The sequence below is a fragment of the Neomonachus schauinslandi genome, chromosome 2 (assembly GCF_002201575.2).
Source record: "Neomonachus schauinslandi chromosome 2, ASM220157v2, whole genome shotgun sequence".
In the NCBI taxonomy this organism is placed as follows: domain Eukaryota; kingdom Metazoa; phylum Chordata; class Mammalia; order Carnivora; family Phocidae; genus Neomonachus; species Neomonachus schauinslandi.
This window is the reverse complement of record NC_058404.1, coordinates 133,931,294-133,954,793: the sequence shown is the minus strand read 5'-3', so window position 1 is coordinate 133,954,793 and position 23,500 is coordinate 133,931,294. Positions and strand designations below refer to the sequence as shown.

The 23,500-nt window shown below is 37.9% G+C and overlaps 1 protein-coding gene across 1 annotated transcript in view; it reads right to left on the bottom strand.

Moving 5' to 3' along the window:
* MAPK10 (mitogen-activated protein kinase 10) overlaps positions 1–23,500 on the bottom strand; it is a 324,165-nt gene that overhangs the window by 226,453 nt on the left and 74,212 nt on the right. The window lies entirely within an intron of this gene.

Below are 23,500 nucleotides of genomic sequence, written 5' to 3'. Positions count from 1 at the left end.
CACACACACACACATTACTCCCTTCACCAAATTTTTTCCATCTCTCTGAATAGCTGCACTATCTTCCCAATTGCCCAAGTGGAAAGCCCATGTGTCCTCCTCAGTCCTGCATCTTCCCTTCATACTCCACATACAATTCTTTAGAGGTCATGCCCACTCCACTACCAAATAGATCCAAATCAGGCCACTTTTGCTCCATTTTTACTGCCACAGCTCTATTCCAAACCTTCAGAATCTTTCACATGAACAACTGCAATAGCTTCATAGTTGCTCTCCACCCGCAGTCTTGGCATCACACAGCAGCCAAAGTGATCCTTCTAAAACATAAATCAGAACGCACCACTCCCCCATCTCCCTGGCTCCCATTACAACTGGAATGAAATATAAAATCCTTACCACAACCCACAGGCTCTACATTAATGGCCTCTGGTTGCCTCTCTGGCCTCATGTCTCTCCATCCTCCACTGCTTACTATAATCCGGTCTGGCTGTCCTTCTTTCTTTCTCTTGAACAAGCAAAGCTCATCACCATTGCTTATTTGCTTTTGAAGTTCCTTCTTCCTTGAAAGGAAGAAGGTCTTCATATGGATGCCTCCATATCACAATGCAGGTCTTAATTAAAGCATCATATCCTCCCAGAGGCCTTCTCTGACCGTTCTCACTAGCCACTGATCTATCCCTCCCCTTTACCATATATTACCCCATTTTTAAATGCTTTCTAGGAATTACCCGTATGTGAATGAATAAATGAATGAATGAACTACATATAATTGTCTCCTCCACTCTCTCACCCCCAGGAGAATGTAAAATCTTTATGACTATTTCTATGCTATTCTCCATAATGTGCCCAGTGTCTAGAATAGTTCATGGTACATGATATAATATATACAGTAATGATTTCATTACTTACTTCATAATGTCTACCAACATTTATTAAATGGCTAGAATGCACCTTTCTCTGTTCTTTCTCTGTTCAAAATATAAAGGCTGGGAGCACCTGGGTGGCTCAGTTGGTTAAGCGTCCGACTCTTGGTTTCGGCTCAGGTCATGATCTCAGGGCTGTGCAATCAAACCCCGCATCGGGCTCGGCACTCAGTGCAGAGTCTACTTGTCCCTCTCTCTCTGCTCCTCACCCCGCTCATGTGCACTCACTCTCTAAAATAAATAAATAAAATCTTTGAAAAAATATGTATGAAGGCTATACAAAGGTAAAAGTAATTCCTATGCTATGAGATAAAGAGTAAACAAATTATTGCAATGTAATGCCATATTCTCTGTGTTCCTCTCCAGGTTTCCTAAACATAAACTACATATATCATTAGAACCCACCAGTCTACGAGAGTGAGCTATTAGGCTATTTCGTGAGTACATTGCCCTGTCATTATGACATATGCCTGAACACCTTAATGTATTTGGTTCTTATCATTTTAACAAACTCAAATTTCTCTTTGCTGGCCTCACTGCTTTAAATCTCCTCTTACAGTTAATTCAAACTGCATCTTCTAAAATCTTCCCTTTTTATCACCATGACTACCTTGCTACACTCCTTAAGTTCTTCCTCTAAATTCCTAGGTTTAGTAATTCAATTCAGAAAATGCTTGAGTGCCTGTGAGCATACTGAGTCTGTACATTTTGTCTTAGCACTCAAGGCCTCATATCTCTGTATCTACTCTCTCACCTCAGTGCAGCCCACTTCATTTATTAATTCAATATTCATTTTCCTCCCTTTCTCTACTCCCATTTGGAGAGCACTTCCACTTCAAATACTGTATGCCTTGCTCCCACAGTCAGCCAAACCCAGCCACAGTCAGATCAACAATAAATTCCTAGATAACCAAAATACAAATTATAAAAAAGTAATTAAGCCTCATCCTAATACACAAAATTCAATATTCGTCATCAGTTCTTAAGGTCATATAATATTCAAGGTTCCTGTATAATAGTAGTGAAAATATTTAATAAGAAAATTCTGATTAAAACACATTTCTATGGTGAGGTGGCCTAAATTTTAAAAATCTTAGTCATTTATTTTTTAAAGTAAAATATGTTATCCTGAGACTATTTTCTGAATAACTGTGTATTATAATTCAAAGACTATGAAGAGTATTTTGTAGATATAACATCAATATATAAGAGAGGGTTTACAATTTCAAATAAGAAAAAATGTAGATATTAACTTAAAACACTTTAATTGAAAAAATAAAAAGTATTTTAAAAGTATTACATGAATCAATTTATTGTGCATCCATTTAGGCATGGAAACTGAATGCAAAATTCTAACATTTCTAATTCCAACTAGAAATTTGGGATCTTACTGTTCAAAATTTGCTCAGCATTCTGACACATGAAATGAAGAGATTAATTTGATTTCAGGCACTCAACATTTTAGTAAAATCTTAGGAGATAATTTTTACTCACTCTTTGCCTCAAACAGAAAAGGCTGAAGAAAGTGAGAGATGAACAAAAATCAGTGAATACTAATTGTGAAATGTGCAGATTACCATTATAAACTTTATAATTACTATCAAAAATTTAGGAAGGCAATTATTGTCATAGTGCAGTGTAACTAGAATTTTGTGTGCAGAAGCATATGAAAACTAATTTAAAATTTCTGGAATCCAGATAGTTGTAAAACACATGAAATTTAGAGGGGAAAGCCAGGTCCTAGGAAGTCCCAAAGCTTATATTCTTTGAATCCTACTGATAAAACAGGAGAAGATAAACCAAATGCCTTTTGTTTACCTTTGTCATTAAGATAAAGATGTCATTTATATTTAACTCCTTTGAACCACCACCTGTACCATTTAGGATACACTATAATAATTAAGAATTAAAATTTTAATTGAGATAAAATCAATAGATAGTGAGATGCACAAATCTTAAATGTATAATTTGATGATTTCTGATACATATATACACTCTGCAGCCACTAACCCCATAAAAACATCAAATATGTCTATCACCACAGAAAGTCCTTGTGTCACTTCTAGACCATCCTCACATCCCATAAGCAACCAGTGTTGAATTCTATTGCCATAGATTAGTTTTGCCTGTTCTTGCACTTTATAAAATGCAATCATGCTGCATCGAATCGTCTGTGCCTGGTTGATTTTTCTCAGAATGATGTTTTTAAGTTCATGTATGTTGTACCCATGCATCAATATTCTTTTCTATTATGAGTATTATTTCTCTGAATGAATATACTGCAATTGATTTATTTATTCACCTGTTGTTGAAATTTGGGAGGTGTTTCCAGGTTGGGGCAATTATGAATAAAATTGCTATGAACATTCAAGTACAAGTCTTTTTGTGGAAATATGCTTTCATTTCTCTTGGGTAAATAAAGATCTAGGAGTGGAATTACAGGGTCATAGGTAGGCATATGTTAACTTTTTAAGAAACTACCAAACTGGGGTGCCTGGGTGGCTCAGTCAGTTAAGCATCCTACTCTTGGTTTTGGCTCAGGTCATGATCTCAGGGTCATGAGATTGAGCCCCACGTGGGGCTCCATGCTCAATGGGGAGTCTGCTTGGGATTCTCTCCCTCTCCCTCTGCCCCTCCTCCACTCACTCGTGCACACAATCTCTCTCTCTCAAATAAATAAATAAATCTTAAAAAAAAAAGAAGAAGAAAAGAAAAAGAAACTGCCAAACTGCTTTCTGAAGTAGTTGTACCATTTTGTCTTCTTTGGCAATAGGTGAAAGGTCTAGTTGCTCCACATATCACCATTTGGTATAGGGGACATCCTAGTGGGTAAAATATGGTATTTCATTGTGGTTTTAATTTGTATTTCTCTGATGACTAATAACGTTGATGCCCTTCAGGTGCTTTTTGGCCCATCCTATGTCTTCTTTTGTGAAGTGTTTGTTTAAATATTTTGCCCAATTTCTTCAACTGGCTCATTTGTCATTTTATTATTGATTCATAGAAATTTTTAAAAAAATATATTCTGGGATGGATAAAGAATATGTGGTATATATATGCAATGGAATATTACTCAGCCATCAAAAAGAATAAAATCTTGCCATTTGCAATGTCATGCATGGAGCTGAAGTGTATTATGCTAAGTGAAATAAGTCAGAGAAAGACAAATACCTATGGTTTCACTCATATGTGGAATTTAAGAAACAAAACAGATGAACATATGGGAAGGGGGGGAAAAAAGAAAAAAAGAGAGAGGGAGGTACTCCTGGGTGGCTCAGTTGGTTAAGCGTCTGCCTTCGGCTCAGGTCATGATCTCAGGGTCCTGGGATCGAGTCCCACATCGGGCTCCTTGCTTGGCAGAGAGCCTTCTTCTCCCTCTACCTGCTCTGCCTGCCACTCCCCCTGCTTGTGCTCTCTCTCTCTGACAAAAAAATAAATAAAATCTTTAAAAAATAAAAATCAAAAAAAAAAAGAGAGAGGGAAACAAACCATAAGAGACGCTTAAAGATAGAGAAAAACTGAGGGTTGATGGAGGGAGGTGGGTAGGGTATGGGCTAGATAGGTAATAGGTATTAGGAGGGCACTTGTTATGATGAGCACTGCGTGTTGTATGTAAGTGATGAATCACTGAATTCTACTCCTGAAACCAATATTGCACTGTGTTAACTAACGGGTTAGTTAGATTTAAAAAAAATTTGAAATGAAAAAACAAAAGGCAAAAAAGAAATATATATAGGCAAGATGGCGGAGGAGTAGGAGACCTGGATTTCGTCTCCTCTCAGGAATTCAGCTGGATAGGGATCAAACCATTCTGAACACCTACAAACTCAACAGGAGGTCGAAGAAAAGAAGAGCAACAACTCTCTCATCAGAAAAGCGACCACTTTCTGGAAGGTAGGACGTGCGGAGAAGTGAATCCGAGGCGATATTCGGGAGGATAGACGGCGGGGGAGGGGCCTCCGGCGGCCGCTTCTGGCAAGTGATAGAGCCGCGGAGCACAAAATCGGAACTTTTAAGAGTCTGCTCCGCTGAGGGACGTCACTCTGGTGGCTAAGCGGGGGGTGGAACCCTCCGGGACAGTGTGGTCTCAGGACCCACGGGTCACAGAAAGACTGGGGGTGCCTGAGTGTGGCAGAGCTCCCAGGTATTGGAGCAGGGAAGCCGGCTGCAGAGGCGGAGCCCAGGCGCGGGCTCTCAGCTCGGGGTTGCCATAAACTGTGATCCGCGGCACAGTCAGGCCACTGCTCCTCCAGCAGGGACCCAACAAGCGGCAGGGACCCAACAAGCGGCAGATCCGGGGAGACTCACCTTCCTCCCCCGGGAGGAGCCGCGCGGGAGTGCACCGCAGGGATCTGCTGGGTTTGGAGACTCCACCCGGGGTCGGGTGCCAGAGATAGAAACGCGCGGTCACAGGCCGGGTGAGCGCGGAGTGCGGCTGGAGACCGGGGAGACGGGAGTGACTGACGGCTTTTCTCTGGGGGCTCACTGAGAAGCGGGACCCCGAGTTCTCGGCTCCTCCGGGGCGGAGATTGGGAGGCCGCCATTTTCACTCTCCGCCTCCAAAGCTGTACGGAAAGCTCGCAGGGAACAAAAGCCCCGGAGAGCAAACCCCAGCAGATTACTTAGCTGGGAGGGGGCAAGGGCGGGGCAATTCTGCCTCCGGCAAAGACATTTGGAAACCACGGCAACAGGCCCCTCCCCAGAAGATCAGCGAGAACAGCCAGCCAAGACTAAGTTTACCCATCAATGAGAACGGCAGAACTCCAGCTCTAGGGGACTACTGCACATAGAATTCATGGCTTTTTTACCATGATTCTGTAGTCTTTCAAAGTTAATTTTTTTTTTAACTGTCTTTTTTTCTTTTTTTATTCTTTTTGAATTTTTCTTTTTCCCTTTTTCAACCAACATCTTATCAATCCCTTTTTTTTAAAAAAAAAAAAACATTTTTATTTTTCATTTTTAGAGTCATATTCTATCCCTTCATAGTAGTTACCCATATTTTTGGCTTATATATATAAGTTGTTCTCTCTTTAAAATTTTGAGATAGTTTCTTCTAACAGATCAAAATATACCCTAAATCTCTAGTATATGGTGTTTTCTGTTCCCCTGCCTGATCACATCCTCTCCCTTTTTTTTTTCTTTTTTTAAATCCTCTTCTTTCTTTTTTCAAACAACTTCTTATCAATTCCTTTTATAAAATTTTTTATAATTTCCATCTTTACAGTCATATTCCATCCCTTCATCATATCAACCCTTATTTTTGTACATATATAAGTTTTTCTTTCTTTAAAATTTTGGGAGGCACTTTCTTCTAAAAGACCAAAATACACCCCAAATCTAGTGTGTGGCACTGATCATATTTGATCACATTCTGGTTTTTTTGTTGTTGTTTTGTTTTGTTTGTTTTTGTTTTTATCTTTATCTTTTTCTTTTTTTTCTTTTTCTTTTTTCTCTCTTTCCCTTTCTTTTCCCACTGCTTCAGGTTTTTTCTGATTTGTTTAGAGTATATTTTCTGGGGACGTTGTTACTCTGCTAGCATTTTGTTCTCTCATTAATCTATTCTCCTCTGCACAAAATGACAAGACGGAAAAAATCACCTCAACAAAAAGAACAAGAGGTAGTACCGACTGCCAGGGACCTACTCAATACGGACATTAGTACGATGTCAGATCTAGAGTTCAGAATCATCACTTTAAAGATACTAGCTGGGCTTGAAAAAAATATGGAAGTTATTAGAGAAACCCTTTCTGGAGAAGTAAAAGAACTAAAATCCAACCAAGTAGAAATCAAAAAGGCTATTAATGAGGTGCAATCAAAAATGGGGGCGCTAACTGCTAGAATAAATGAGGCAGAAGAGAGAATCAGTAATATAGAAGATGAAATGATGGAAAATAAAGAAGCTGAGAAAAAGAGAGATAAACAACTACTGGATCACGAGGGCAGAATTCGAGAGATAAGCGATACCATAAGACGAAACAACATTAGACTAATTGGGATCCCAGAAGAAGAAGAAAGAGAGAGAGGGGCAGAAGGTATAATGGAGCAAATTATAGCAGAGAACTTCCCTAATTTGGGGAAGGAAACAGGCATGAAAATCCAGGAAGCACAGAGAACCCCTCTCAAAATCAATAAAAATAGGTCAACACCCCGACATCTAATAGTAAAACTTACGAGTCTCATAGACAAAGAGAAAATCCTGAAAGCAGCTCGGGAGAAGAGATATGTAACCTACAAGGGTAGAAACATTAGATTGGCAACAGACCTATCCACAGAGACCTGGCAGGCCAGAAAGGACTGGCAGGATATATTCAGAGCACTAAACGAGAAAAATATGCAGCCAAGAATACTATATCCAGCTAGGCTGTCATTGAAAATTGAAGGAGAGATAAAAAGCTTCCAGGACAAACAAAAACTAAAGGAATTTGCAAACACAAAACCAGCCCTACAGGAAATCTTGAAAGGAGTCCTCTAAGCAAAGAGAGACCCCAAAAGCAACATAGACCAGAAAGGAACACAGACAATATACGGTAACAGTCACCTTACAGGCAATACAATGGCACTAAATTCCTATCTTTCAATAGTTACCCTGAATGTAAATGGGCTCAATGCCCCAATCAAAAGACACAGGCTATCAGACTGGATTAAAAAACAAGACCCATCGATATGCTGTCTGCAAGAGACTCATTTTCGACCCAAAGACAGCCCCAGATTGAAAGTGAGGGGGTGGAAAACCATTTACCATGCTAATGGACACCAAAAGAAAGCTGGGGTGGCAATCCTTATATCAGACAAATTAGATTTTAAACCAAAGACTGTAATAAGAGATGAGAAAGGACACTATATCATACTTAAAGGATCTATCCAACAAGAAGATCTAACAATTGTAAATATCTATGCCCCTAACATGGGAGCAGCCAATTATATAAGCCAATTAATAACAAAAGCAAAGAAACACATCGACAACAATACAATAATAGTGGGGGACTTTAACACCCCCCTCACTGAAATGGACAGATCATCTAAGCAAAAGATCAACAAGGAAATAAAGACTTTAAATGACACACTGGACCAAATGGACTTTACAGACATATTCAGAACATTCCACCCCAAAGCAACGGAATACACATTCTTCTCTAGTGCCCATGGAACATTCTCCAGAATAGATCACATCCTAGGTCATAAATCAGGTCTCAACCGGTACCAAAAGATTGGAATCATTCCCTGCCTATTTTCAGACCACAATGCTTTGAAACTAGAGCTCAATCACAAGACAAAAGTCAGAAAGAACTCAAATACATGGAGGCTAAAGAGCATCCTACTAAAGAACGAATGGGTCAACCAGGAAATTAAAGAAGAATTAAAAAAATACATGGAAACCAATGAAAATGAAAACACAACTATTCAAAATCTTTGGGATGCAGCAAAGGCAGTCCTAAGAGGAAAGTATATAGCAATACAAGCCTTTCTCAAGAAGCAAGAAAGGTCTCAAGTACACAACCTAACCCTACACCTAAAGGAGCTGGAGAAAGAACAGCAAATAAAGCCTAAACCCAGCAGGAGAAGAGAAATAATCAAGATCAGAGCAGAAATCAATGAAATAGAAACTAAAAGAACAGTAGAACAGATCAATGAAACTAGGAGCTGGTTCTTTGAAAGAATTAACAAGATTGATAAACCCCTGGCCAGACTTATCAAAAAGAGAAGAGAAATGACCCACATCAACAAAATCATGAATGAAAGAGGAGAGATCACAACCAACACCAAAGAAATACAAACAATTATAAGAACATATTATGAGCAACTCTATGCCAGCAAATTAAATAACCTGGAAGAAATGGATGCATTTCTAGAGATGTACCAACTACCAAAACTGAACCAGGATGAAATAGAAAACCTGAACAGACCTATAACCACTAAGGAAATTGAAGCAGTCATCAAAAATCTCCCAAAAAACAAAAGCCCAGGGCCAGATGGCTTCCCAGGGGAATTCTACCAAACATTTCAAGAAGAATTAATACCTATTCTTCTGAAACTGTTCCAAAAAATAGAAATGGAAGGAAAACTTCCCAACTCATTTTATGAGGCCAGCATTACCTTGATCCCAAAACCAGACAAAGACCCCATCAAAAAGGAGAATTACAGACCAATATCCCTGATGAACATGGATGCAAAAATTCTCACCAAAATACTAGCCAATAGGATCCAACAGTACATTAAAAGGATTATTCACCATGACCAAGTGGGATTTATCCCTGGGCTGCAAGGTTGGTTCAACATCCGCAAATCAATCAATGTGATACAATACATTAACAAAAGAAAGAACAAGAATCATATGATCCTCTCAATAGATGCAGAAAAAGCATTTGACAAAGTACAGCATCCTTTCTTGATCAAAACTCTTCAGAGTATAGGCATAGAGGGTACATACCTCAATATCATAAAAGCCATCTATGAAAAACCTACAGCGAATATCATTCTCAATGGGGAAAAACTGAGAGCTTTCCCCCTAAGGTCAGGAACGCGGCAGGGATGTCCACTATCACCACTGCTATTCAACATAGTATTGGAAGTCCTAGCCACAGCAATCAGACAACAAAAAGAAATCAAAGGCATCCAAATTGGCAAGGAAGAAGTCAAACTCTCACTCTTTGCAGATGATATGATACTTTATGTGGAAAACCCAAAAGACTCCACCCCAAAACTGCTAGAACTCATACAGGAATTCAGTCAAGTGGCAGGATATAAAATCAATGCACAGAAGTCAGTGGCATTCCTATACACCAACAACAAGACAGAAGAAAGAGAAATTAAGGAGTCGATCCCATTTACAATTGCACCCAAAACCATAAGATACCTAGGAATAAATCTAACCAAAGAGACACAGGATCTGTACTCAGAAAACTATAAAATACTCATGAAAGAAATTGAGGAAGACACAAAGAAATGGAAAAACATTCCATGCTCATGGATTGGAAGAACAAATATTGTGAAGATGTCAATGCTACCTAGAGCAATCTACACATTCAATGCAATCCCCATCAAAATACCATCCACTTTTTTCAAAGAAATGGAACAAATAATCCTAAAATTTGTATGGAACCAGAAAAGACCCCGCATAGCCAGAGGAATGTTGAAAAAGAAAAGCAAAGCCGGCGGCATCACAATTCCGGACTTCCAGCTCTATTACAAAGCTGTCATCATCAAGACAGCATGGTACTGGCACAAAAACAGACACATAGATCAATGGAACAGAATAGAGAGCCCAGAAATGGACCCTCAACTCTATGGTCAACTCATCTTTGACAAAGCAGGAAAGAATGTCCAATGGAAAAAAGACAGTCTCTTCAACAAATGGTGTTGGGAAAATTGGATAGCCACATGCAGAAGAATGAAACTGGACCATTTCCTTACACCACACACAAAAATAGACTCCAAATGGTTGAAAGACCTCAATGTGAGACAGGAGTCCATCAAAATCCTAAAGGAGAACACAGGCAGCAACCTCTTTGACCTCAGCCGAAGCAACTTCTTCCTAGAAACATCGCCAAAGGCAAGGGAGGCAAGGGCAAAAATGAACTATTGGGACTTCATCAAGATAAAAAGCTTTTGCAAAGCAAAGGAAACAGTCAACAAAACCAAAAGACAACCAACAGAATGGGAGAAGATATTTGCAAATGACATATCAGATAAAGGGCTAGTATCCAAAATCTATAAAGAACTCATCAAACTCAACACCCAAAGAACAAAGAATCCAATCAAGAAATGGGCAGAAGACATGAAAAGACATTTTTCCAAAGAAGACATCCAAATGGCCAACAGACACATGAAAAAGTGCTCAGTATCGCTCGGCATCAGGGAAATCCAAATCAAAACCTCAATGAGATACCACCTCACACCTGTCAGAATGGCTAAAATTAACAAGTCAGGAAATGACAAATGTTGGCGGGGATGCGGAGAAAGGGGAACCCTCCTACACTGTTGGTGGGAATGCAAGCTGGTGCAGCCACTCTGGAAAACTGTATGGAGGTTCCTCAAAAAGTTGAAAATAGAGCTACCATATGATCCAGCAATTGCACTACTGGGTATTTACCCCAAAGATACAAAAGTAGGGATCCGAAGGGGTACGTGCACCCCGATGTTTATAGCAGCAATGTCCACAATAGCCAAACTGTGGAAAGAGCCAAGATGTCCATCAACAGATGAATGGATAAAGAAGATCTGGTATATATATACAATGGAATATTATGCAGCCATCAAAAGGAACGAGATCTTGCCATTTGCAACGACGTGGATGGAACTGGAGGGTATTATGTTGAGTGAAATAAGTCAATCAGAGAAAGACAAGTATCATATGATCTCACTGATATGAGGAATTCTTAATCTCAGGAAACAAACTGAGGGTTGCTGGAGTGGGGGGTGGGGTGGGAAGGATGGGGTGACTGGGTGATAGACACTGGGGAGGGTATGTGCTCTGGTAAGCGCTGTGAATTTTGCAAGACTGTTGAATCTCAGATCTGTACCTCTGAAACAAATAACGCAATATATGTTAAGAAAAAAAAAAAAGAAGAAGAAGAAGAAGAAGGTAGCGGGAGGGGAAGAATGAAGCGGGGGAAATCGGAGGGGTAGACGAACCATGAGAGACGATGGACTCTGAAAAACAAACAGGGTTCTAGAGGGGAGGGGGGTGGGAGGATGGGTTAGCCTGGTGGTGGGTACTGAGGAGGGCACGTTCTGCATGGAGCACTGGGTGTTATGCACAAACAATGAATCATGGAACACTTCATCTAAAACTAATGATGTAATGTATGGGGATTAACATAAGAATAAAAAAAAAAAAGAAATATATATATATTTTGGGAACCAAAGCAATCTATAGATTCAAAGCAATCCCAACCGAAATACCAACAACATTTTTCACAGAACTATAAGATAATACTAAAAGTTGTATGGAACCACAGAAGATCCCAAATAGCCAAAGCAATCTTGAGAAAAAAAGAACAAAGCCAGAGGTATCACAATTCTAGATTTCAAGATATAGCACAAAGCTCTAGTAATCAAAACTGTATGGCACTGGCACAAAAGTAGACACACAGATCAAAAGAACAGAATAGAGCCCAGAAATAAACCCACACATATATGGTCAATTAATCTTTGACAAAGGAGGCAAGAATATACAATGGGGAGAAAGAGTCTCTTCAACAAATGATGTTGGGAAAACTGAACAGCTACATGCAAAAGAATGAAACTGTACCACTTTCTAACACCATACACAAAAATAAATTCAAAGTGCACTGAGGACCTAAATGTGAGACCTGAAATCCTAAACATCCTAGAAAAGAATATAGGCAATAATTTCTCTGACACTGGCCATAGCAACATATTTTCTAGATTGGTCACCTAAGGCAAGGGAAATAAAATCAAAAATAAACTATTGGGGCAAAATAAAAAGCTTTTACACAACAGAGGAAATCAACAAAACAAAAAGCCCACCTACTGAATGGGTGAAGATATTTGCAAATATATAACCAATAAAGGGGTTAATATTACAAATGATACAACTAATAAAGGGGTTAATATTCAAAATATATAAAGAACTCACACAACTAAACATCAAAAAACCAATGAACCAAACAAACAATCCCATTAATAAATGGGCAGTAGACCTGAAAAGACATTTCTCCAAAGAAGACATATAGATGGCAACAGACACATGAAAAAATGTTCAACATCAATAATCATCAGAGAAATGCAAATCAAAACCACAATGAGATATCACCTTACATCTGTCAGGATGGCTAGAATAAAAAAGACAAGAAATAACAAGTGTTGGCAAATATGTGGAGAAAAAGGAACCCTCACACATGGTTGGTGGGAATGTAAATTGGTGCAGCCCCTGTGGAAAACATATGGTGGTTCCTGAAACAATTAAAAATGTAGAAATGCCATATGATCAAATAATTCCACTATTGGATATTTACCCAAAGAAAACACAAATACCAATTTGAAAAGAGATATGCATCCCTATGTTTATTGCAGAATTATTTCAAATAACCAGGATATAGGGTGCCTGGGTGGCACAGATGGTTAAGCGTCTGCCTTTAGCTCAGGTCCTGATCCCAAGGTCCTGGGATCGAGCCCCACATCAGGCTCCCAGCTCAGCAGGGAGTCTGCTTCTCCCTCTGCCTCTGCCTCTCTCCCCTGCTCATGCTCTCTCTGTCTGTCTCTCTCTCTCAAATGAATAAATAAAATCTTTTAAAATAAATAAATAAAATAAAATAGCTAGGATATGGAAACACACACACACACTCACACACAGAGGAATATTATGCAGCCATAAAAAAGGATGAGATCTTGCCATTTGCAACAATATAGATGGAACTAGAGAGTACTATGCTAAGTGAAGTCAGACTGAGAAAGATAAGTGCCATACAATATTACTAATATGGAATGAAATCTAAAAAACAAGACAAATGAGTAAACAAATAAAAAGCAGAATCAGACCTATAAATATAGAGAACAAATTGATGCTTGACAGAGAGAAGGGGGTGAAGGGATGGTCAAAATGGGTGAAGGGGCGTAGGAGATCCAGGCTTGCAGTTATGGAATGAAAAAGTCACGAGAATAAAAGGTACAGCAGAGGGAATATAGTTAATGGTATTGTAGTAGTGTTGTATGGTGACAGATGACACTTTTGGTGAGCTTAGCATAACATAACATATAGAGAAGCTGAATCACTATATTGTATGTTGTATGTTTCTGAGAACAAGTTCTTTGTTAGAGTCTATATTCAAATATTTAATTCCAATATATGGCTTATCTTTTCTTCTTCCTAGCCCTGTTTTTGAACAAGAGGAATTTACCTTCTTATGTTTATCATATTTTTTAAAGATTTTATTTATTTATTTGAAAGAGAGAGTGTGAGTGAGAGAGAGAGAGAAGGAGCAGGGGGAGGAGTGGAGGGAGAGGGAGAAGCAGACTCCCTGCCGAGCAGGGTGCCTGACGTGGGGCTCGATCTCAGGACTCTGGGATCATGACATGAACCGAAGGCAGACACTTAACTGATTGAGCCACCCAGGTGCCCTATCATATTTTTTTATTTTACAATTAACGGTTTCTGGTTCCTAAGAAGTTTTACATACTCTAAAGTGTAAAATATATTTTTTATTTTTTCCAGAAGTTTTATGGCTTTAGCTTATATGTTTAAGTCTCTAATCCACCCTAAATTAATTTCTGTATAGTATGAAATAGAGCTTGAAGTTTATTTTTCCCACACATTTATATTAATTATTAAATTTTAAGTTAAAGATTTTGGGTGAGAAACATAAGAACACAATATACCTAACCAGCACTTGAAAATGATTCCTTTTACTTTGCCACTTTTCATTATTGTTGATGTTGTTTCAGTGTAGCTCATGTCTATACAAGAATAGTCCAAACAGAAGTGGGCTAAAATGGTTCATAGGTCTGAGGATGGCAAACCACTTCTACCATTTGCTTCTGTCTCAATGCCACCTTTTCTGAGGATATTTGCTGGATGGCTCAAGCTTAGGAGGTCTCACACATCCTGGGGCCAAACATGCATATTGAGCAAATTGCATCACCTGCTTCTCTTGTGAAATGTACTAATATTGGCAAATGATTTGATCTTCTACCTAGAAATTCACTTTAGCAGCGATCCACAAAATGTGCAGTTCCCCTCCTGAATAGTGGGTCTATGGCAGCCCTCTTTTAAATAAATATACCACAATGTTATTTTTCAGGGCTTTAAAAATTTCTATAAAATAAAATAACTAAGAGAAAACTAACACTTTAACATATCTAAGTATGGAATCTTCATTATTCTATTGAAATTCTTTTTATGTGTGTTTCCTTATAATTAATTGGTTTAAAATCATTTTTTACTTTCACAGTACAAAACTAAGCAGAGTAAAAACTAATGATATACTATACATTGGCTAAATGAATTTAAATTTTAAAAAAACTAAGAGTATTAACATACTATACGTTACCATTAAACCATCGAGCTCCTGACCTCCCTTCGTTCCTTTTTATTTTTTCACATTTTTTATTATGTTATGTTAATCACCATACATTACATCATTAGTTTTTGATGTAGTGTTCCATGATTCATTGTTTGCGTATAACACCCAGTGCTCCATTCAATACGTGCCCTCTTTAATACCCATCACCAGGCTAACCCATCCCCCCACCCCCTCCCCTCTAGAACCTTCAGTTTGTTTCTGAGTTCATAGTCTCTCATGGTTTGTCTCTCCCTCCAATTTCCCCCTCTTCATTTTTCCCTTCCTACTATCTTCTTCTTCTTTTTTTAACATATAATGTATTATTTGTTTCAGAGGTACAGGTCTGTGATTCAACAGTCTTACATGATTCACAGTGCTCACCATAGCACATACCCTCCCCAATGTCTATCACCCAGCCACCCCATGCCTCCCACCCCCAACCATTCCAGCAACCCTCAGTTTGTTTCCTGAGATTAAAAATTCCTCATATCAGTGAGATTATATGATACATGTCTTTCTCTGATTGGCTTATTTCACTCAGCATAATACCCTCCAGTTCCATCCATGTCATTGCAAATGGCAAGATTTCATTCCTTTTGATGGCTGCATAATATTCCATTGTATATATATACCAAATCTTCTTTATCCATTCATCTGTCGATGGACATCTGGGCTCTTTCCATAGTTTGGCTATTGTGGACATTGCTGCTATAAACATTGGGGTGCATGTACCCCTTCGGATCACTACATTTGTATCTTTGGGGTAAATACCCAGTAGTGCAATTGCTGGGTCATATGGTAGCTCTATTTTCAACTTTTTGAGGAACTTCCATACTGTTTTCCAGAGTGGCTGCACCAGCTTGCATTCCCAACAACAGTGTAGGAAGGTTCCCCTTTCTCTGCATCCCCGCCAACATCTGTCGTTTCCTGACTTGTTAATTTTAGCCATTCTGACTGGTGTGAGGTGATATCTCATTGAGGTTTTGATTTGGATTTCCCTGATGCCGAGCGATGTTGAGCACTTTTTCATGTGTCTGTTGGCCATTTGGATGTCTTCTTTGGAAAAACGTCTGTTCATGTCTTCTGCCCATTTCTTGATGGGATCATTTGCTCTTTGGGTGGTGAGTTTGATAAGTTCTTTATAGATTTTGGATACTAGCCCTTTATCTGACATGTCATTTGCAAATATCTTCTCCCATTCTGTCGGTTGTCTCTTGGTTTTGTTGACTATTTCTTTTGCTGTGCAAAAGCTTTTTATCTTGATGAAGTCCCAATAGTTCATTTTTGCCCTTGCTTCCCTTGCCTTTGGTGATGTTTCTAGGAAGAAGTTGCTGCGGCTGAGGTTGAAGAGGTTGCTGCCTGTGTTCTCCTTTAGGGTTCTGATGGACTCCTGTCTCACATTTAGGTCTTTCAACCATTTTGAGTCTACTTTTGTGTGTGGTGTAAGGAAATGGTCCAGCTTCATTCTTCTGCATGTGGCTGTCCCATTCTCCCAACACCATTTGTTGAAGAGACTGTCTTTTTTCCACTGGACATTCTTTCCTGCTTTGTCGAAGATTAGTTGACCATAGAGTTGAGGGTCCATTTCTGGGCTCTCTATTCTGTTCCATTGATCTATGTGTCTGTCTTTGTGCCAGTACCATACTGTCTTGATGATGACAGCTTTGTAATAGAGCTTGAAGTCTGGAATTGTGATGCCACCAGCTTTGCTTTTCTTTTTCAACATTCCTCTGGCTATTTGGGGTCTTCTCTGGTTCCATACAAATTTTAGGATTATTTGTTCCATTTCTTTGAAAAAAGTGGGTGGTATTTTGATAGGGATTGCATTGAATGTGTAGATTGCTCTAGGTAGCATTGACATCTTCATGATATTTGTTCTTCCAATCCATGAGCATGGAATGTTTTTCCATTTCTTTGTGTCTTCCTCAATTTCTTTCATGAGTATTTTATAGTTTTCTGAGTACATATTCTTTGCCTCTTTGGTTAGATTTATTCCTAGGTATCTTATGGTTTTGGGTGCAATTGTAAAAGGGATTGACTCCTTAATTTCTCTGTCTTCTGTCTTGCTGTTGGTGTATAGGAATGCCACTGACTTCTGTGCATTGATTTTGTATCCTGCCACTTTACTGAATTTCTGTATGAGTTCTAGCAGTTTTGGGGGGGAAGTCTTTTGGGTTTTCCTATTGAAATGTTTTTAAATCTACAATTTCTATTTAATATAGGGTACACGCCAGCATTCTTGCTTTAGGGGAACCACAAGTTCCACTGTAATAAAAGGAAAATAAAAGCTATGTGATGCAGAATTTTATCTTGCCCAGGGCCTGAGCAGTTAATAAAGCCAAGATGTAAGCTGCACCTATTCACAAAATCCAAAAAATTCTCAAAATAACAGTTCACATTTCATACTTTTCTGAAGTCCTGTCAATAAAATCAAGCAAGGGAAAATAGTAAATATGTTTCATTTGTACTTTTACAGCATAGATATTAACTGGTTCGTGGTCACAAGGTTGATAAAATATTTTAGGAGAAACCAATACAATTTTGTAGTTTGTTTACGATGTCCAGAGAATTTGACTTCTTACAGAGATTCACCACGTCTGACTCTCTTAGCAATCAGATATTAATATTGTTTGAAAGTTTTTGTCTTCATCATATTTGATTTTCATAAAGCACTAAAGTATTTCAAAATACAGAGCTAATTTATCATTTTTGTGGTTTTTACATAAAACTCAAATACTTGGTGCAAAGTGTTGTATTCAAAGTAACAACATGCAGCAACCAAAGGTAATTTAAAAGTAATTCTCAAAAACTAATGATGTACTATATGTTGGCTAACTGGACATTAAAAAAAGTTCCAATTGAAAACCCCTTCACGGTACTGGATGCCAACTTACTAATGTTCCCATTTACTCATTTTGATATGTTATTCTCAAAGCATTTGCGTTTTTAAAGAAATCATTTTTTAATTCTTTTTAAAAAAGTAATTCTAACTGCTAGGTGTACCTCTTGAAGAATATTAAAGAAAATCTAATTTATAACCCATTTCTTTAAAATCATATACTTTCCTCATTCCTATTGATTTCCAATTTTCCCCACTCCCACTTTCAACTCTCTTCCCTAAATTTCCTTCCATCTGTCTCTTGATGAGACTTTCCCTTTCCTTTCCCTCTTCCTTTTTATCCTTTGCTATTCTCTTTTTCTCTCAAGACAGTATCTTCACGCAAGTACCCATTTGTGCTTCTACTGTTCAGCCTCTAAAGATTACGCCAATCTGCAGAGTAAATTGGTTAGGCAGGAGAACAGAGAAAAGCATTTCTCCTCACACATTAATATTTTCTGTCCCTGTTACATACATATCACCTCTCTTAAGGAAGTCTCAAGATAGTTTAAGGTACCCAGCATGCCAGTGCACCTCCAGCTAGTAGTTATCTCTCAATCAAACTTGACAGAAAGACTGAGGTTAAGCAATTTTCTCAATTAAAGTGTGGATAATAAGGAATTTGGCTTAGGACTTTGTCTCCCAAATTAAAACATTTTTCCAGTGAACACCAAGCTTCTTTAAGGCTTTACATGGACAAACACACCTTATCCATCTTCAAAATGGCTTTCACTGGCATTATAAACTGTCCCCACTTTATGAAAACAAAGGATCTTGATTAAAACAAAGAAAATTAAATCTATGATCATAATTTTGTGTGGTCACTGGGTGAACATGCAACAGTTTTTTTCACAGGATAAATTATTTATTCTGATCATGGTGGATTCTTAAAGAATCACTTCTAATTAAACTGCCTGATAAATAAGCAGAAATGTAAAAACCCTTACTCCCATAATTACTTAGGGAATAAGATTCTACCTAATTTTGTGCAAAACATAAGACTACTAGGTGTTCTATTGCTAGAATATAAAGAAGAATATAAAGGTCACAACTTAAAATAATATACATCATCTTTCAGGTAAAATAATAGTGAAATCTATGACAAGGAAATTACGTAGTCTACTTCTAATGAGTGCTTCCAAGTATTTAATTCCACATGGTCCATACTGGGAACATCACACTTAAAGTCACAGCTTATCAAATGTTTAATGACCCAAAGAACATTAAATACCACAAAAAGTTTCACCATTCTATGAAAGACTACTATAGTGCTATATCCTTCTAGGCCTAAAAGATCTTAAAGTCAAATATGATTTTACTACCTCTTGGAAAGATGTATGATAGTAGAAGGGTAAAATCAATAATATGGGCTCTTGTTTTAAGGTGTAAAGATACATGAATTTTGTGTTTTAATTAAAAAGCCATTTCCTCCAGGAAGCTTCCCATGATAAGGGTAAAGCATTTTTTTGGTCTTACTTAATTTCAATGATCTTAACACTTTCTTCCTATTTGATCTGGGGGTGATTAAATATATCTAGTATATTTGACTTCAAAGTCAAGCAAGCCTATAAGCTATATATGTATAGCTCTTCAATAAGTATGTAACAGTGAGGGGCACCTGGCTGGCTCAGTTGGTTAAGCATCTGACTCTTGATTTCAGCTCAGGTCATGTCTCAGGGTTGTGAGATCGAACCCCATGTCAGCCTCTGCACTGGGCATGGAGCATGCTTAAGATTCCCTCTCTCCCTCACCCTCTGCCCCTCCCAACCCTGCTTGCTCTCTTGAGTTTTCGCTCTCACTCTCTCTCAAAATATAAAATAAAAAAATAATTATGTAACATTGAAAATATACTTTTGATCTTTACTGTCATTAAATGGTTTTTAACTATAAGCCTGAGAAATGCGAACATTTCTGATAGAAATTGTATGGCCTACATTAAAACTGTTTGTTAGGGCTTTCCCTTATTTTGTTGAGTTTATTTAGTTAATTCATATTTATATCGTTTCCTTTTTCCATGATCAGTGGTCTTCTATTCCTCAAGATTACCAAGCAATGTTTCTATATTTTCCTAGTACCTATCTCTATTATCCTACCCCCTCATCCCCTAGCTATTAAACTAATTTCACTCCTTTCAAACTGTATGCCCTTTCCAACCAACTCTAAATTCTTAGAAAATAATTTTGTCTCCTCATTCACAGAAAATACAGAATCTCTCTGTAGTAGTCAGGGTACAGTCTAAACTACTGTAACAAAGAGACTCTAAAACCCAGTACTTAAATAAGATAAATGCTTATTTTCTTCTGACATAACATACAAAGGCAGATAGGAAAGCAGTCTGGGCTTTGCTCAGGAGGACAGCCAAGATCCCAAACAGACAGGTTGGCTCATGCCCTCACATGATGAAAACTATCCAAGACTGGATCCCATTTTAGTCATTTCCCAGTCAGGTGGAAGGAGAAAGGGTAATCCAGAGTAAGCCACTTACTGTACCTTTCCTAAAAAAAATATACACATCATCCCAGTCATATCCCATTAGCCCAAATATAGTCACATAACCACATTACCTGCAAGGAAGGCCATTGCAAGGGAGGCTCTATTACTAATAAGAATAAAAGAAAATTAATACCAGAGGACAATTTAGCAGTCCCCATCAAAACGGTAGATAGAAAATTTTCAAATTATTTCTGTAAATCATAACTCTAACACTAACTATAAACCACAAAAAATATACCTGGATCCACACCCTTATTTTTATTTCCTTTGGTTAGTTGAGGACCCATTCATCCTCCTTTCATCTTGAACCTACCTTTAGCTCATTTTCCAGGAGCTTTCTTCTGTCATTTATTCTCTTTCTCTTATAACTTCAAACATACCATGTCTACTGGCTTGGTAGCTTTAAAGTCAGCATAGTGGAAATATTTACACCACAGAAATGGGCAAATGGCACAAATCTGAGGGGTTTGTTCCTCTGAAGAGCCAGTTTTTAAACTTTTGTTAGCACATCATTGTCTTAAATTCATTCTTTGCATACTAGTCAGAGACTTCTTAACCCACAAGGTGAATCAAGATCATATGATCAACTTCTCAAGCATCATAAATCTGAGTTAGTTGTCTCTTTCACGTGCTCTTAAAAAGCCTTGAACATTCTCATCCTACCACTTACCACACTGTGTTGCAATAACCTGTTTCCTTGTTTTTATTCCCCTATTAGACTGTTTAAAGATGGAAAGTATTTCTCTCATGTATTCCCAGCACCTAAAACAATGCCTAACACATAATTAATGCTTAAAAACTATCTGTGGAATAAATGAATGAAATAACAAATAAATGTGCTTTCCCCCAAATATATGCCAACCTCCACATTACTCCTTTTAAGCAATATCCTTGTTACCCTTTACTCCTCAGTTTATGAACCATACATTTCAGTATTTTATGGATTACAGATAATCTATCCATCCCGATCACACTTTTTAAAAAGCAGCAATAAATTTGACTAGGCTCTTAAATATTAAAAATAGCTACCCTCATCAGTCACTGAAAATATTCTTTTGCATTTCATTTGCTCATATTGTACAAAGTTTGGCTTGGAATAGAACTGCAGCCTCAGCTTCCACTTTACAGAAGCCTTCTGAGAAAGAAAGTAGTTCTTGACAGCTAGCTTCTGTGGCTGGAGGACTGCCACAAAAAAATCTGAATATGCCGCTGTTGCTTAAAATAAAACCCTCTCCCTCATTCATGTAAATTATGTTGCTTGAGAGGGATTATTTCCACAGAAAAGCACAGAATAATTAATGTAATGTACAAATCCCATCTCTAATTAGAATTTTGACATAATCTACTCCCAAATTCCATCCCTCAGGAAATTTAGCAAAAATTCAGTATCTTTTTATGTATATAAATGGCACCCCCCTCAAAAAAAAAAGTGGGTTTTTTTTAACACTTTATTCCTATTTGACCTGGGGGTGATTGAATATATCTAGTATATTTGACTTCAAAGTCAAGCAAGCCTATAAGCTATATATGTATAGCTCTTCAATAAGTATGTAACAGTGAGGGGCACCTGGCTGGCTCAGTTGGTTAAGCATCTGACTCTTGATTTCAGCGCAGGTCATGTCTCAGGGTTGTGAGATCAAACCCCATGTCAGCCTCTTCTTTTTTAAGATTTTATTTATTTATCTGACACAGAGAGAAAGAGAGAAAGAGAGTGGCAGGCAGAGGAAGAGGGAGAAGCAGACTCCCGAGCAGGGAGCCCGACATGGGGCTCGATCCCAGGACCCTGGGATCATGACCTGAGCCGAAGGCAGACGCTTAACAACTATGCCACCCAGGCACCCCAAAAAGTGTCTTCTTTGTAAGAGCTTATCTCAGTAATTGGAGCCTCTTTTTTGTCAAGTGGTAGTAGTCTAATTTCATTTTATCTCATATTCAAATATTACTTTAACTATCTCTAAACCTCTATTTTAAATTAGATGACTTTCATTGGTATTGTCTATTCAAATATTAAATCATTTTTTAAACAGAAATATACTGGCCATCTACTGTGTGCCTAGCCCTCTTTTAGGCATTGAAAAACCAGAAATAAAAAGATAATAGAAGATTCCTCCCCTTGGGGAGTTTATATCATAGTAAGGAAGAAAGACAGTAAACATATAAACAAATAAACCATATACTTTCAATGAGTAGTAAGGGCTCTAAGGAAAAGAAAGACCATGTGAAGGAATGGCAAATGTGTCAGGTGAGGGAATAGGCAGGACAGGGTGGGCTATCTTAGATAGGATAATCAGACAAGGGTTTTCTAAACTCTGATGGGAAAAAAGATATCCAAGTGTACAGTGGAGGGGAAAGCAGAGGGAATACAGCAGCAAACTCAAATACCCTGAGGTGAATAGGAGAGTAGTGTGTCTGACTGACAGAAAGTCAGTAATGATCGGAGAATAGTGATTTTAAATCACATGGTCTCCCACCATATTTAATTTTATTTTCTTTAAGAGAGAATACATACTCATAATGTTACTCATAAGCTTATCAAGCCACCAACATGAAGTCTCTATGCACAGAATTGGAAGTGGTGGGCATTGGCACATCGTTGTGAATATTTCAAAGATACAGATATAAATAACTTCAAAAGCATAAATTAAATAATTAACAATACTCAAGCATAACTTAAAAATTAGGAAATGATGAGTTTTGAGTTTTTATTACCTTTTTCTTTAATAGTATTTAATTGCGAGTTTATACATTTAGATTTTGAATAATGGCTATGTTTAATAACTGGGTGACAAAACTCCTTAGAATTTAACAACTGGTTCCTGCAAGCAGGTACATACCAGCTCCGGCACACCACCAATGCATGCTCTCTGTGAGTAAGAGCCCTTTGAGCTGCCCAGAAACCTGAAAGGATCTATGGAAATATTTAATTTCTAATTTCATATCCTGCTTGCTGCTGCCAAATGGTTTCTCTCACTTCCCCACACTCACCTGAAAACAAACAAACAAACCTCAGTTTACTTTCCAGGATAGGCCACAAATGATGTATCTACAAACCAGCTTTTCCCTTTTTATTTTATTTTTTGTTTGTTTGTTTTAATTCTTATGATTTCTCACATATTAATGTTAAGGTCAAAAGCCAGGGTTCTAGGATTCCATACTAGCTCTTAGCAGTGAAAAACTAATAAAAT